The sequence below is a fragment of the Prionailurus viverrinus genome, chromosome D1 (assembly GCF_022837055.1).
Source record: "Prionailurus viverrinus isolate Anna chromosome D1, UM_Priviv_1.0, whole genome shotgun sequence".
In the NCBI taxonomy this organism is placed as follows: Eukaryota; Metazoa; Chordata; class Mammalia; order Carnivora; family Felidae; genus Prionailurus; species Prionailurus viverrinus.
This window is the reverse complement of record NC_062570.1, coordinates 4,346,732-4,362,294: the sequence shown is the minus strand read 5'-3', so window position 1 is coordinate 4,362,294 and position 15,563 is coordinate 4,346,732.

Here is a 15,563-nt window from a genome sequence, read left to right as displayed (position 1 = left end):
GAGCAAGTAAAAAGTTGAAGGAACTACCTTTAATTAAGGCTATCTACAAAAACCTGCAGGAAAACATACTTAAATGGTGAAAATTGAACATCTTCCCTTTCAAAACAGAAACAGGTCAAGAAGGCCTATCACTGCCTCAGCTATTCAACATTGTACAGGAATGCCTAGCCCAGGAGCACACTAGGAGTTGTTTCTCAGAATGTATATAATTCTGTGCTGGAAGTGCAATGACCCACTTCCACTGGGGGCCTCCCACCACTGACACTCTCAACGCCATGCTGCTTCTAGAACCCAAACCATCCACCAGGCATCATGCTTCCTGGAACCTGACAGAGATGGAGCACCTGACTTTGGGAAACCAAGTGACTGTGTAGCTGGAATTGGCCATCACGAATTGGATCCTATTGAACGAACAAGGTCAAAAAGTGGGACAGGCCCATGCAAATCCATCTTACTTTGGAAAGGGTACATCTTAGATCAAGCAGGAACAACACCACTGGTCTATACCCCAATGGCACCCATCACTGTTTCTCCAGCTTATTCCTATGGCTATATGGGGCATCCCAAACAACCAGCTGAAGGAGGAACAAAAAATCCAAGACCAGTTTACAAGCACGTAGGCTTGACAGGTAAGTGCTAGACTCAGGGATGGATTTGAAAGACAATGATGAGAAAAAATACCCTCCCGCTGGGTATAGCTTTTAGGGGTATATCTAGTCATCTACTTTCTGTGGAAAGAGAAATGGCCTCAGGTTGGAATATAATAACTCAGGGGCAGTGGCAAATAGCTTGGCCTGCTGGTGAGGGGCCTATAAGGAAAAAGACAAAAAGATGTGGAACAAGGGGGTCTGCGGTAGATGCCTCTGGAGGGGCTCAATCAAATATGATTGAGCAGAAAATGTGATGGTTTCTCTATGACATGTTAATGCCTACCACAAAGCACTGACCATGGAAAAGGCACTAAGTGGTCAAGTAGACAAAATGTTTCAGCCAGTTGATGTCATCCAGCCTCGATCACTGGCAACACCAGCGATGGTACAATAACCACATGAACAAAGTAGTCATGGCAGCAGAGACGGATATTACACATGGGCCCAAGAGCTTATCCAGTCTTGTTTAGTTATTACTGCTGCCTAACATCCAACCTGCAAACCACACATACTAACACGGAGTCTTCAGTATGGTACCATTCCTCAAGGAGAACAATGAACCAGTCTGTGGCCACTTGGTGGTCCATTCCATGCTTGAAAAAGCTAGCGCTTCATTCTCAAAAGAGAAAAATGAATTTATTTTGGGTATAGGTTTGTCTTTTTCTGCCCTCTGTGTATCAGCCAGTAGCACAGTCCTAAGGCTTATGGAATGTTTACCCAGTGACATGGCATCCCAAATAACATTACAGCAGACCAGAGGGCCCACTTCATAGCAAAGGGAGGTCCGAGAGGGAGCCCGTAATCCTAGGATTCACTGGTTGTATCACCTACAGAACCACCCAGAAACTGTCAGCCATCGTTGTGACCTCCTGCAGCAGTGCCATTCTGGAGGCAACATTCTGAAAGATGAGAACCATCTCCAACATGCAGTATAGGCAAGTCAAGGACCTTTCCATCATGCTGTGTCTTCAACATAAAGAAATCGTGGCTTCAGAAATGAAGGGATACAACCAACAGCTGCCCGAGGTCTTGTTAGTTTTTATGACTGGCAATGTCTTGCAAAAACTGAAGTGCAATTACAGGGGCAAAATTAAATTAGAGTAACAAGAACAGCCAGAAATTAATTTAGTTTCATTTAAAATTACAAAGAAAACAACATTTTTGCCATTTTTGCTGACTACTGAGCCTGTCTGTTATACTATATTAGAAAAACTTGCTTCAATACCAAAGAAGAGCCAGCTAATTATACTTGTCAGAGTCACTGGTGATTTTCCAAAGATAAAAACAGGCAAATAAATGATTTCTCAGCTAACTTTTTCTGAAAGTCCCATTTCCAAGGAAGCATCCTGTAACGCCACTCCAAAATGCTGAGTTCATTCGTCTTGGAACCATCTTTATGAGTCTATTATATTTATTCTGTTCTCTCTCATATTTGTTCAAGAATTGATAGGAACAGTACCACATGTTAGCTAGCCAAGTCTAAAGTATAGAAACAGGAAGCTGATGATGTTGCGAGTATATATACACTTGTATATGTTTAATAGATATGTATGCATACATACACATATGTATATGCACCTAGTATTCCCACCCCTCCTCTCCTATCTAATCACCCCTCCACTGATGCCTGCTGGGCTCTCTCACACACTGACTGTGGCCTCCCTTGTGTAGCAATATTGGTCTTTTTAGTTCTCTACCTTAACACATGCACTAAAATATCCGTACTCAATTAACATATTTTGTGATAACCACTATTTTTTTTTTCTGATGGATGAATGTCAAACTATGTACCATAGAGGCAAACCCAGGTTATTGGCTCTGCCAATTTTCCTAGCCTAGAATGGATTTTTGCTCACCTTTAAAATGGGGCTGATACCCCCTAACTTTGGAGTTGGTGGGGGTTTGGGCTGATATAAATAAGGTACTTCTGGGGGCTAAATGAGATAGTTACAGAAGTGCTTAGTACAGGATCAGGATGAAGTAACTAATACTATTCTTTCATGCCCTTGTGAGAACTGGGATCTCCTAATACTATCAGAAAGCCAGAAGTTCCAGAAACTGTGTAATATTGAATTCCAAGATAATCATGAGCAGTATCCCACAAAATCCCTTACTGCATTAGTCTTTAAAAGCCTTCAACATATTAATATTTTCAAATTTGAAATAAGAGTATATTAAATGCCCATTTATCCTCTGCCTGTATTTAAGAGTTATCACTGAAGGGCGCCTGGGTGGCTAAGTCGGTTAAGCATCCGACTTCAGCTCAGGTCATGATCTCATGGTTTGTGATTTCAGGCCCCATGTCAGACTCTGTGCTGACAGCTCAGAGCCTGGGGCCTCCTTTAGTTTCTGTGTCTCTTTCTCTTTCTAACTCTCCCTCTCTCTCTCTCTCTCTCAAAACTAAATAATAAACATTAATTTTTTTTTTTAAAAAAAGAGAGAATTATCACTGAGATGCCTACGTGGCTCAGGCAGTTCAGCCTCCAACTCTTGATTTCTGCTCAGGTCATGATCTCACAGTTGATGAGATTTAGCCCTGTGTCAGGCTCTGGGCTGACAGTGTGGAGCATGCGTGGGATTCTCTCTCTCTCCCTCTCTCTCTGCCCTTCCCTTGTTCACTCATGCTCTCTCTGTCTCTCTCTCAAAAATAAACTAAAAAACATGAAAAAGAATTATCATTTGCCACACTTAATTAATCTTTTCTCTCTTGCTGTGAATTTTCCTTGTTGAAACATTTGAAAATGACTTGCAAACAGCATGATCCCTCATAAACACTCAGCCTGGATTTCCTCAGGACATCTTCATACATAACTGCAGTAACATTGCCACACCAAGGAAAATTAACCATGCTTCCATGACACCATTGTAATATCCATTCTCTCTTCAAACATTCCTTTTTTAATAATAACAAAAAAAGTCCAATTACATTGGCAAAATGAAATAAAAATGAGTAATAAAAATGGCCAAAAATTTCATAGAGATTAAAAAATTTAAACTAAAATGACACAGATAATAAACTTTCTGGCCATTTTTGCTATGGAGCCTCTCTGTTACACTGTATTAGGTAAACTGAGGAATTTTTCTTTTCTTCAATACCCAAACAGATCTATGTAAGGTGGATAAAGTTAATTTATCTTTAAAAAACAAAGAAGAGGGGTGCCTGGGTGATTCAGTCAGTTGAGTATCTGACTCTGGATTTCTGCTCAGGTCATGATCCCAGGGGCATTAGATCAAACCCCACATCAGGCTCTCACTGAGCTTCGAGTCTGCTTGAGATTCCTCCCTCTGCCCCTCTCCCCCACTCACTCTTGCTCTCTCTCTCTCTCTCTCTGTCTCTCTCTCAAAAGAAATAAATAATCATTAAAATATAAATAAATTAATAAATAAAAGGTCATCTTCCCCGACTGAAGATTCTAACCTTGAGAGTCTGGCAATGAGAAACAATGATATTTACAACCCCCGTATTGTCCCAACTTCCCGATGCACTGACTGCAACTAACTGGGTGTAGGAAACCAGCAAAGGAGGGGGGAAATGAAGACAGAGGTAAACTAAGAAATAGGCTCTTAACTATAGAAAACCAACTGAGGGTTACGGGAAGGGAGGTGGGTGGGGGATGGGGCAAACAGGTGAAGGGGATTAAGGAGGGCACTTGTTATGATGAGCACCAAGTGGTATATGGAAGTGTTGAATCACAATATTGTACACCTGAAACTGATATTGGACTGCGTGTTAACTAAATGGAATTTAAAAGAAAAATTTTAAAATGGCCAAAAAAAAAAAAAAACTAAAAACAAAACAAGAAGCAAGATACAAAGACCCTACCTGTTAAAGATGCCACATCTCTCAAATAGCAGACAGAGGGACGTGTGCCTTCTCTCTGCATTTCTTCTTGACACTGGAGATCTAGGCCAATGCCTCCCTGAAGACCAGACTGAGAGCTTCATTTCCTGTCTCCTGGACACACGCACAAATACTGCCAGAGACGCCCAAGTTTCTGGGTTTACATGTGATCGTCCACTTTGAAAATGAGTTGATTTCAGTTAAAGAGGACACGATGGAGTTTTCTTTCCTCCCCTTCTTCTACTCTTGTCTTGGTCTATCTCTATGAGAGCATCTTGGGAAGAGGGAGAGAAGAGGTATGGGAGCCACGAGACATCTGGTCAGATCATCTTCCAGAGCCTGTGGAAGGAAGCTGAGACTGGCCCGGGGATCCCTGCAGCAAGGGCTCTCCAGGTTTCTTGCCACCAGAGACAAGTGTGTCAGGGGAATGAGTTCCAGCCCATTCCTCCCCAGCATCAGATCCTCTCAACTGCAAATCTGACCGGGACACTCCCTACTGACCAGACTAAAACTCCTTCAGGCTGGCACCACAAACCAAGACTTTTCCTCCCCACTCTTTTCTTCTCTCTCTGTTTTCATGCGTTTCAGATTCAGGCCTTGGCCCAAAAGCTGTCTCTGCTTACTCTTCCTCCTTGATCCTTGACAGGACCTTCCCTGGTAAATCTCCTGCACACCTAGCCCCGTCTAGTTGTCTGCTTCTCTGAAGGATGTGAATAAGAAGTGACTTTGCTAGCATCACCCTTTATCAGTATTGTGTTCTAACGATGGTTAGTTGTGTTTTCCTTGAAGGACAGCAGAGGACCAGAGCCTCACACCTCACACAGCGCTTACAGATGTGATGTGGCTTCTTCAAGGCACTGGAAAGCTGAAAAGGAGTCAAAGGGAAAGTAAAGGGGAGCCAGGGTCTATGAAAGAGGAGAAAGGGGGACCCGGAGAAAGGGGGGTCCATGGAAAGGAGATTAGGCAGGAACTCACAAAGCCATGTTGCTGTGAAAAAGGCAGGTCCTGAGTGCAGGACACATAGGTAGAAACACAGTCTTTGGAAACAGGAAGCAATGTTTCCATTGAAATAAACATTCATCAGGCCCTTCCAAAGTGATGCTTTCTACCATAAAGTGGTTCTAAAAGACACAGAAAAAGAAACCAGTAAAAGCACAAAGGAGCACATATGGTTTAATTTTTCAAAGAGAAATGATAGGTAATTCCTCATTGATTCTCGAGCAAGCAGCAGGATGCAGACATTTTGAAAAAAAGAGATTAAGAGCATAGTTGAGAAGCAAGCAGAGCTGGGTAATATGGCTGGTGTTTCCACTCCTTGGGTTAGTTATTCAACTTCTCTGGTAATCAGTGTCCTTGTCTGATAATAGGGATGACAGCAGGACACCGTGAGTAGTCAATGCATGACAAGCACCAAGAACATAGCATAGACAGCTAATACTCACTGAACACAAACTGTTCACCAGGGCTTATGAGAAAGGCTTTATAGAGAATACTTAAATTAATCAAAATGGATTATTACCCTAAGGTATATGGTGTCAAAAAGAAGTGAGTAACGTCAGTTACTGAGCTAAATCTAGAGATTTTTAAAACCTATAAAAATCAATGCATGAGATAGACAATGTCATTGTTTAAAGAAATTTTGATCTTATTATTCTAAATGCTACCCTGCTTAAGAAGTCTTCCCAGGGGAACCTGGTTGAGTCAGTCAATTAAGTGTCTGACTCTGAGATTTCAGCTCAGGTCATGACCTCATGGTTCGTGAGTTCAAGCCCCACATTGGGCTCTGTGCTGGCAGTGCAGAGCCTGCTTGGGATTCATTCTCTCTCTCTCTCTCTCTCTCTCCTCCTCCTCCTCCTCCTCCTCCTCCTCCTCCTCCTCCTCCTCCTCTACCTGCCCCTTCCTTGTTCACACTCTCTCTGAAAATAAATAAATAAACTTAAATAATTCTTAAATAAAAAAATAAGTCTTCCCAGGTCAGATGCTTCCAGAACACAAATACCTTGTAACTTGTATTGCAACAGCCAACCTTATAGAACCTGACACATAGAAGACATTCATAAATAATAAAATGACTACAAGTTTGAAGACGGCAACTTAAAGTCTGCACTTCCTCTTTTCCTTCCTCGGAAATCATTCAAAAACAATGATGAAAACAAGAAACAAAATCACTAATCCATTTTTTGTAGAAATGGAAAAAGCAAAACCCCCAAAAGTCAAAATAGGTACACAATCTGTCAAAAACAGTGAAGATCAAGCAGAAGTGTGAGTATGAAGGAGTTGAGAGAGAGAAAGCCAAGTGGAACAGAAAGAACATGGAAAACAAGCTTGGAAAGGAAAAGAGAGCGGAGGGGATGGAAGGGGAGGGGAGGGAGGGAAGGGAGGGGAGGGAGGGGAGGGAGGGAAGGGGAGGGAAGAGGAGGGGAGGGAAGGGAAGCAAAGGGCAGGGAAGGGCAGGGAAGGGCAAGGAGCATTCCCTGAGGTATAAAATGCTCCTGTGATGACAAATTTCTTACATGTGATGACAGAAATGAGATGAACAAGTGACAAGAGAATCATACACTAGTCATAGTGGTAGGCACCCCTCTGTTTCAGGGACAGAGAGAAAAGGCTTTTCAATGAAGTGTGTGTGTGTGTGTGTGTGTGTGTGTGTGTGTGTGTGTGTGTATCACAGATCCTTGGATCCTTTATCAATTGACTGGAAAGAAGTCCAAACAAACTCACATGCACAAAATCATCAAAAATTAACCTGGAACAGAGTTCTGGGCCTCCTCAGGATGTGTTTTAGGCAAACATATGAAAAAGTTCAGGTATTTCAAATTTTGATAATCAAAAAGAACCTACACAGGATCTATCCAAACCCATCATAAGAAAAGAAGACAGAAATAAAAGAGAGAGGGGAAAAAAGCCAGATAAAGAGGGAACAAAAGGCAAGGGTAAAAAGTCATCAAGGAGCTGTTCAAAATTTGACCATACTTACACAAGACATTTTTAAATTAACAAAATATTACCATTTATAAAGAAAAAGTCAACTCAAGATTCAAGAGCTAATACAAAGAGGAGGGAAAACAGAGGGAAAGCAGAGAGAAAAGAAGCAAAGAGAGATAAAGCATGAACTGACAAAGCTCAGAAACATACAAATTGAAGAAAAAGTTAAACCATCACAGAAATGAAGACAAAACTGGGAGAGACAGAATGAAGTATATCAATAATTAAAGCAATGTAGAAGACAAATAGTATAGAAAAAATAAAATCATGCAAAGTAAAACACAAATGTAACAAAGTTTTTTAAAAAAATTAGGGAAAGGGGCGCCTGGGTGGCGCAGTCGGTTAAGCGTCCGACTTCAGCCAGGTCACGATCTCGCGGTCCGTGAGTTCGAGCCCCGCGTCGGGCTCTGGGCTAATGGCTCAGAGCCTGGAGCCTGTTTCCGATTCTGTGTCTCCCTCTCTCTCTACCCCTCCCCTGTTCATGCTCTGTCTCTCTCTGTCCCAAAAATAAATAAAACGTTGGAAAAAAAAAATTTTTTTTTAAATTAGGGAGGTTCACTTCCACCTAGAATGTAAAGGTTGAGAGGGGAGGGGCCAAGATGACGGAACAGAATGGAAGTTTTTTTTGTGTTTCCCATCCCATAAATACAGCCAGATCAACACCAAACCATCCTGCACACCTAGAAAACTGATTTGAGGATTAACACAACAATCTGTACAACCTGAACCAGAGAACTCAGTAGGGACATGGCACGGGAGAGGTAAACTGGGGGACAGAGAAACCATGGAGGGGAGGGAGCTGTGTTGGTTTGTGGACAGAGAACAGAGATGGGGGGCAATGGGGGGGGGGAGAGTTTGGAAAGCATCCCCCTGGCTAAAAGCAGCTGGAGAGAAAAGGAAGAGTACTGAAGGGACTGAACAAAAAAGGGAAAAAGGAGAAAGGAGAGGGTTTAAATTCCATTAAGACACTAAAAACAGGGGGAGCACAGACTCTGAAACTCCACAGCTTGATACATGGCGGTGCTCTGGTGAGAAGGGCAAATCCTCAGGAGCAGAGAGAAAGGTCCTCCGGGTCCTTTGTCACATGGGGAGTGGGGATATCCCTTCTGGGTGGACAGCTGGTAGAGGCGGTACAGCCACCCCACACACAAAGGCTGCAGCGGACCCCCAGAGAACAACCACATTCACTGGTGCTGGAACAAGGACGTTAAGGGAGAAGCCTGGCACCAGATGTGTGTTGTGATTTTCCATAATCCCTGAAACGCTTCTACTACACAATCACATGAACGTTTTCTGGGGTGGACCCGGCAGCAGTCTCTGGGCATCAGCAGCAGCACAGTCCCATGAATATTCCTGGGTGTGGCCAACACCCAGCCATTGCTCTGAGACCCTCCCCCAGAAGGTCAAAGCTACAGTCCCTCAGAAGTGAGGGGATGGGAAACATAGCCATGTCTGAGATAAAACTCAGGAGGGAGGTACCACCTGGCAACCTGACAGCTTGGTCACAGACAGTGTAAAATCGGAGAGTGGATACAAGCTGGAAATAAAAGACAGGTGGCGACTGCTGGTCCAGGAGAACAGAGTTCTGATACTAGAGACTGGGTATCTGGGTGATGTCATTTTCACGCCTCCCGCGCATGCACATACACATCTACAGGCACCACAACAATCCACCCCAGGAAGCTAAGCAGCGCCATCTAGTGGAGCACAGAGCTGTTACACTAAGCCCCGCCAAACTGGGCCAACCTTGGCCTTCAGGAATACCACAGGTCTCTCCACCTGCTTAGTTTATGAACTATAAAGTGCTTCATAGTTTACCTTCTAGGGCAAACCGATGTAATTTCAATTGTACTTCAGTCTGTTCACTGGTCCATCTATTCAATTCTCTTTTTTTCTTTTTTGTTTCTTTTTCTTGAATACACAAAGAGAAAACACTTTATTTTTATTTTTCATTCCCATTAAAAATATTTTTCTTTAATTTTTTCTACTATATTTTATACTTTTTGTAAATTTTCAAATTCTATTTTCTTACTTCATCATTTCATTTTTTTCTATTTCATTGTATTCATTTTCTCAAGTTTTCAAATATTTTCTTTTTTCTTCTCTTATCTTTCTCTTTTTTCTCTAGTCTTTCAAGCTCCTTTCAACAACTAGACCAGAAATACCTAGCATCTAGAATCCTTTATTTGATTTTTTGTGTTGTTTTTGAACTTTGAATTTTAATTTTTTTTTACCATAATAATTCCTTTTCTCCCTTCAAAATGATGAAATGAAGGAATTCACCCCAAAAGAAAGAATAGGAACAAATGATAGCCAGGGACTTAATCAACACAGATATATCCGAGATGTCTGAACCAGAATTTAGAATCACAATAATAAGAATACTAGCTGGGGTCGAAAACAGATTAGAATCCCTCTCTGTGGAGATAAAAGCCAGTCAGGATGAAATAAAAAATGTTGTAACTGAGTTGTAATCTCAAATGTCTGTCACAGCGGCAAGGATGAATGAGGCAGAACAGAGAATCAGCAATATAGAGGACAAACTTATGGATAAAAATAAAGCAGAAAAAACAAAGGAGACTACTGCAAAAGAGCACAATTTAAGAATTAGAGAAATCAGTGACTCACTAAAAAGGAACAACATCAGAATCATACAGGTCTGAGAAGATGAAGAGAGAGAAGGCGTAGAAGGGTTAAGTGAGCAAAGTATAGACGAAAACTTTCCTAACCTAGGGAAAGACACAGACATCAAAATCCAGGAAGCAGAGAGGACTCCCATTAGATTCAACAAAAAGTGACCATCAACAAGGCACATCATGGTCAAATTCACAAAATATCCAGGCAAGGAAAGAATCATGAAAGCAGCAAGGGAAAAAAGGTCCCTAACATACAAGGGAAGACAGATCAGGTTCACAGCAGACCTATCCACAGAAACTTGGCAGGCCAGAAAGGAGTGGCAATATAGATTCAATATGCTGAATTGGAAAAATATGCAGCCAAGAATTCTTTTTTTTATCTTTTTATTTTTTTAATATGAAATTTATTGTCAAATTGGTTTCCATACAACACCCAGTGCTCATCCCAACAGGTGCCCTCCTCAATACACATCACCCACCCTCTCCTTCCTCCCACCCCCCATCAACCCTCAGACTGTTCTCAGCTTTTTTTTTTTTTAATTTTTTTTTCAACGTTTATTTTATTTTTGGGACAGAGAGAGACAGAGCATGAACGGGGGAGGGGCAGAGAGAGAGGGAGACACAGAATCGGAAACAGGCTCCAGGCTCTGAGCCATCAGCCCAGAGCCTGACACGGGGCTCGAACTCACGGACCGCGAGATCGTGACCTGGCTGAAGTCGGACGCTTAACCGACTGCGCCACCCAGGCGCCCCTGTTCTCAGCTTTTAAGAGACTCTTATGGTTTGGCTCCCTCCCTAACTTTTTTTTTTCCTTCCCCTCCTCCAAGGTCTTCTGTTAAGTTTCTCAGGATCCACATAAGAGTGAAAACATAATGTATCTGTCTTTCTCTGTATGGCTTATTTCACTTACCATAACACTCTCCAGTTGCATCCACGTTGCTACAAAAGGCCTTATTTCATTCTTTCTCATTGCCACATAGTATTCCATTGTGTATTAAACCACAATTTCTTTATCCATTCATCAGTTGATGGACATTTAGGCTCTTTCCATAATTTGGCTATTGTTGAGAGTGCTGCTATAAACATTGGGGTACAAGTGCCCCTATGCATCAGCACTCCTGTATCTCTTGGGTAAATTCCTAGCAGTGCTATTACTGAGTCATAGGGTAGATCTATTTTTAATTTTTTGAGGAACCTCCACACTGTTTTCCAGAACAGTACAGCCAAGAACTCTTTATCCAGCAAGGTTTTCATTCAAAATAGAAGGAAAGATAAAAAGTTTCCCAGACAAACAAAACTTAAAGGAGTTCGTGACCACTAAACCAGCCCTACAAGAAATTTTAAGGGGGACATTCTGAGGGGATAAAAGACAAGAAAAAAAAAGATTAAAAAAAAAAAAGACTAGAAAGGACCAGAGAACAGCACCAGAAACTCCAACTCTGTAAGAAACATAATGGCAATAAATTCATATCTTTCAGTACTCGCTCTAAATATCAGTGGACTAAATGCTCCAATCAAAAGACAAAGGGCAAAGAATGGATAACAAAACAAGATCCTTCTATATGCTATTTACAAGAGACCCACTTTAGACCTAAAGACACCTTCAGACTGAAAGTAAGGGTATGGAGAAGGATCTGTCATTCTAACCATCACCAAAAGAAAGTTGGAGCAGCCATACTCATATCAAACAATCTAGACTTTAAAATAAGGACTGTAACAAGAGATGAAGAAGGGCATTATATCATAATTAAGGGGTCTATCCACCAAGAAGACTTAACAATTGCAAACATTTATGCTCCAAATGTGTGAGAACCCAAATATATAAATCAATTAGTCACAAACATAAAGAAACTCATTGCTAACAATACCAAAATAGTAGGGGACTTCAACACCCCACTTCCAGCAATGGACAGATCATCTAAACAGAAAATCAACAAGGAAACAATGGTTTTGAATGACACACTGGACCCAAAGGACTTAAAAGATATACTCAGAACATTTCATCCTAAAGCAATGGAATACACATTCTTCTCCAGTCACATGGAACGTTCTCCAGAAAAGAATATAAAGATTGAAAAAGACCATCATTCATCTGGAGGGAAAAATGAAAAAATAGCAGATAAACAGGAGAAAATATACTTGTCTTTCAAGTCACTGAAGATATGTGGAAACGAAGAAGTCTAGGTAAATTCAACCATAACAAGCAGCCGGCCTTCTGCAGGTGAGCAGAGATGCATGTCACTGTCACCTCTGTGGTGGTATTTCCTGGGGCTGGGAGCATGGAGAAGTCAGGGAGCAGTCCACTGGCAGGCAGCTAACCTATGTGGAGATGAGCAGAAACCACCTTAACTCTCAATAGCTATATGCTGTCTGGCATGGAGGGACCAGAATCCCAAAGAGCCCTAAATCCGGGGCTGGGCTTTCCTGTTCACCAGTTTCCTTCCACAAGACCTTGCTGAGTAAATAGTGGTATGGGGATTTGTCTGGAGGACACAAAAGGATCTGACAGACTTGCACTGCTGAGATCCAAAAGAAATATGAAGGAATAATGGGGGGGAATTTTCCCCAAAGGATAAAGATGTTAATCATGCAGTCAAGCTGAGCAAATCCTAAGCAGGATAAATGAAGGAATCCAGTCTTAAGTACATCAGAGTGAGCATGAAAAGTAAAAGGAAAATCTAATATGCAACTAGTAAAAAAAGGCACAGTAAAATCAGGGTTAACAAAAACAAAAAAGAATTACAGCTGACTTCTCATCGAAATAACGGAAGCAATGGCAGAAGGAAGGTAGCTTTAAAATGCTGAAATGGGAAAACTACCAATTTTAAGTTGTAGTGAATGTATCCTTCAAAAATAGGCAAAGATAAAGACATTTTTAGATGAATAGACATTAAGTGAATTTGTCCTCCTCAGATTCATACAAGAAACACTAAAGAAGTTCTTCCTGTTGAAGAGAAATTATCCCGGATAGAAGTCCAGATCCACAGAAAGAAACTAAGTATATTACAAGGAATAAATATATGAGTAGATATAAGAGACTTACTTACATATTTATAAAAATAATGTTGACCATTTGAACCAAAAGTGGCATTTAAGTAAAGAAAGGAAAGATGAATTGTTTGATAAGCAGTTTGGGAACAGATGGTCAGTAACCTGGAAAAAAATTAAGTTGGCTTTGTTTTTCATACCTTAGATTAACATAAATTTCAAATGGATGAAACATTACAATGAAACCGTAGGGAACTGGAATAATCTCTGGAGAAAACATTTGTTAATCTGAGTATGGGGAAGAACTTTGTAATAGGACGTTAATGCCAGGAGCATAAAGTTTTAAAGTTTGATTCATTCACTCCCAAAATTCAAATTTTTATACTTGGTAAAGGCATAAAGTCAAAAGTCATCCAAGAAATTAGAGGGAAATTGCTTTAGTAAATCATATCACAGACCAAGGGGTAACCATGGTAAAAAATAAATAAATAAAAGGTACGCTAGAAATCAATAAGACTAAAAGTCTAGTAGAGAAATAGGCAGAGTCCATGAAAGGCCATGAAAGGTCATTCACAGAGAAAGACATGACAAGGTGCTCTATTTTAGGTACGCTAAGAAGAATGCAAATTTAAAGTACACTGAAAGATCATTTTCACCAAAAGTGGTTACTGTGTATTCATCCAAAACATCCATACATTTTTTGGCAAGACTGTGGCAACAATGACTTTCACCCTTCCTTACAGAGGACACAGCCCTTCTGGATGGCACATTACTCAGTGTTCAGAAATGTTACGAATAAAAGTATTCTCTGATCCAGCAATTCCATTTCTACAAAATTTGACCCATAGAAACAATCAAGCAAGTACAGGTGTAGTCAATGAAATGTTGTTTGTAAAAGCAAAATGAAAAGAGACAACCCAAATGCCTGTCACTGAGGCACCAGATCCATTAATCATAGTACATTCCTGTAAAAGGAAACTATAGCCGTAAAAACAAGGAAGCAGGGTGCCTGGGTGGCTCAGTACATTGAGCCTCCAACACTTGATTTCAGTTCAGGTCATGATCTCATGGTTCATGGGATCCAGCCCCATGTTGGGCTCTGCACTGAGAGTGGTGCCTGCTTGGGATTCTCTCTCTCTCTCTCTCTCTCTCTCTCTCTCTCCCCACTCATGATTGCTTGCTCTCACTCTCTTTCTCTCTAAAATAAAAAAAAAAGGAGGAAGCAGTTTATGCACTGAAACAGAAAGTCTTGAACTTTATAAGCTAGGTTGTTAAGCAGAAAAATTTTAAATGCAAAACAGTGTGCATTACAGAACAACTTTAGGAAAAAGAAAGGAAAGAAAAATGTTTTTACTTGAATATGCATAAGTATCTAGAAGGATTCACCAGACTGATAACATCGAAAGTCCTCACAAGGGGTGGAGAGTACAGACCATAGAAGGGAAGATTGAATGAGAAGAGAGACTTTTTATTTCATATCCTTTCATACTTTTTGATTTTTTAAGCAAAAACTATTCAAACCCTATTCAAACCCTATATAAACACAATACAAGTTTAAAAAATACACATACTATCTTGGTCATGTTGAATTTGGTTGTTAAGAGTAAGAAAAGAAAGGACTGTTGCAAAGAAAGAGGGAATCTTTCCAGTCCCTTTCCTTTCCCTTTTGTGGAAAATAAATCCAAACCTTGTAGAAACTAGAAAATACACATCTCAATTGTACACAACCTTTCAGCTCTAGATTCTTAGCCTGTCTCACAGACTCCGTCTACACCTCAAGTACATGTATGTCCAGGAGACAAACTCTAACCGCTCTGGCAAACATCACCCCTGGACATGGATGGTTGGCATCACAAAACCACCAGAGCAATGAGTAGGGATCATTATCCCCAAAAAGGAACAAATAATGGATGTCTGGAACCAAAAAAGACAGAAATAAGTTAAGCTGGCAGTGGGAGAATTTAGTATAGACCCTAACGTTATTTTCCCCTGTGTCCACTGTGGGCAAAGATCATAAGATACAATTAGAAGATACCAGATAACTAAACCATAAGTTTTATGTCTCCATGTATCAGTTATCTATTGCTATAACACTACCACACACTTAGCATCTTCAACTACCACACATTTGTCATCTCAGAGTTTGTGAGTTGGAAGTCCAGGCATTGCTTTGTTGAATTCTCTACAAAAAAATGTTGGCCAGGACGGGTTCTCATCTGAGGTTCTCCTGGGGAAAGGTCCACTTCCAAGCTTGGATGGTAATCAGCAATAATCTGTTCCTTGCAGACTGCCAAACTGAAGGTCTCGGTGTCTTTCTGGCCAGAGAAAGTTCTTTGCCACATGGATGTCTCCACAGGGAAGTCTACAAGATGGAAGCTTGCTCTTCAAGGCCAACAAGGAGGAAAACATCTCCTCAGAGATTGGAAGTTATATTATCTAATGTAACCCCATATACAATCCCAT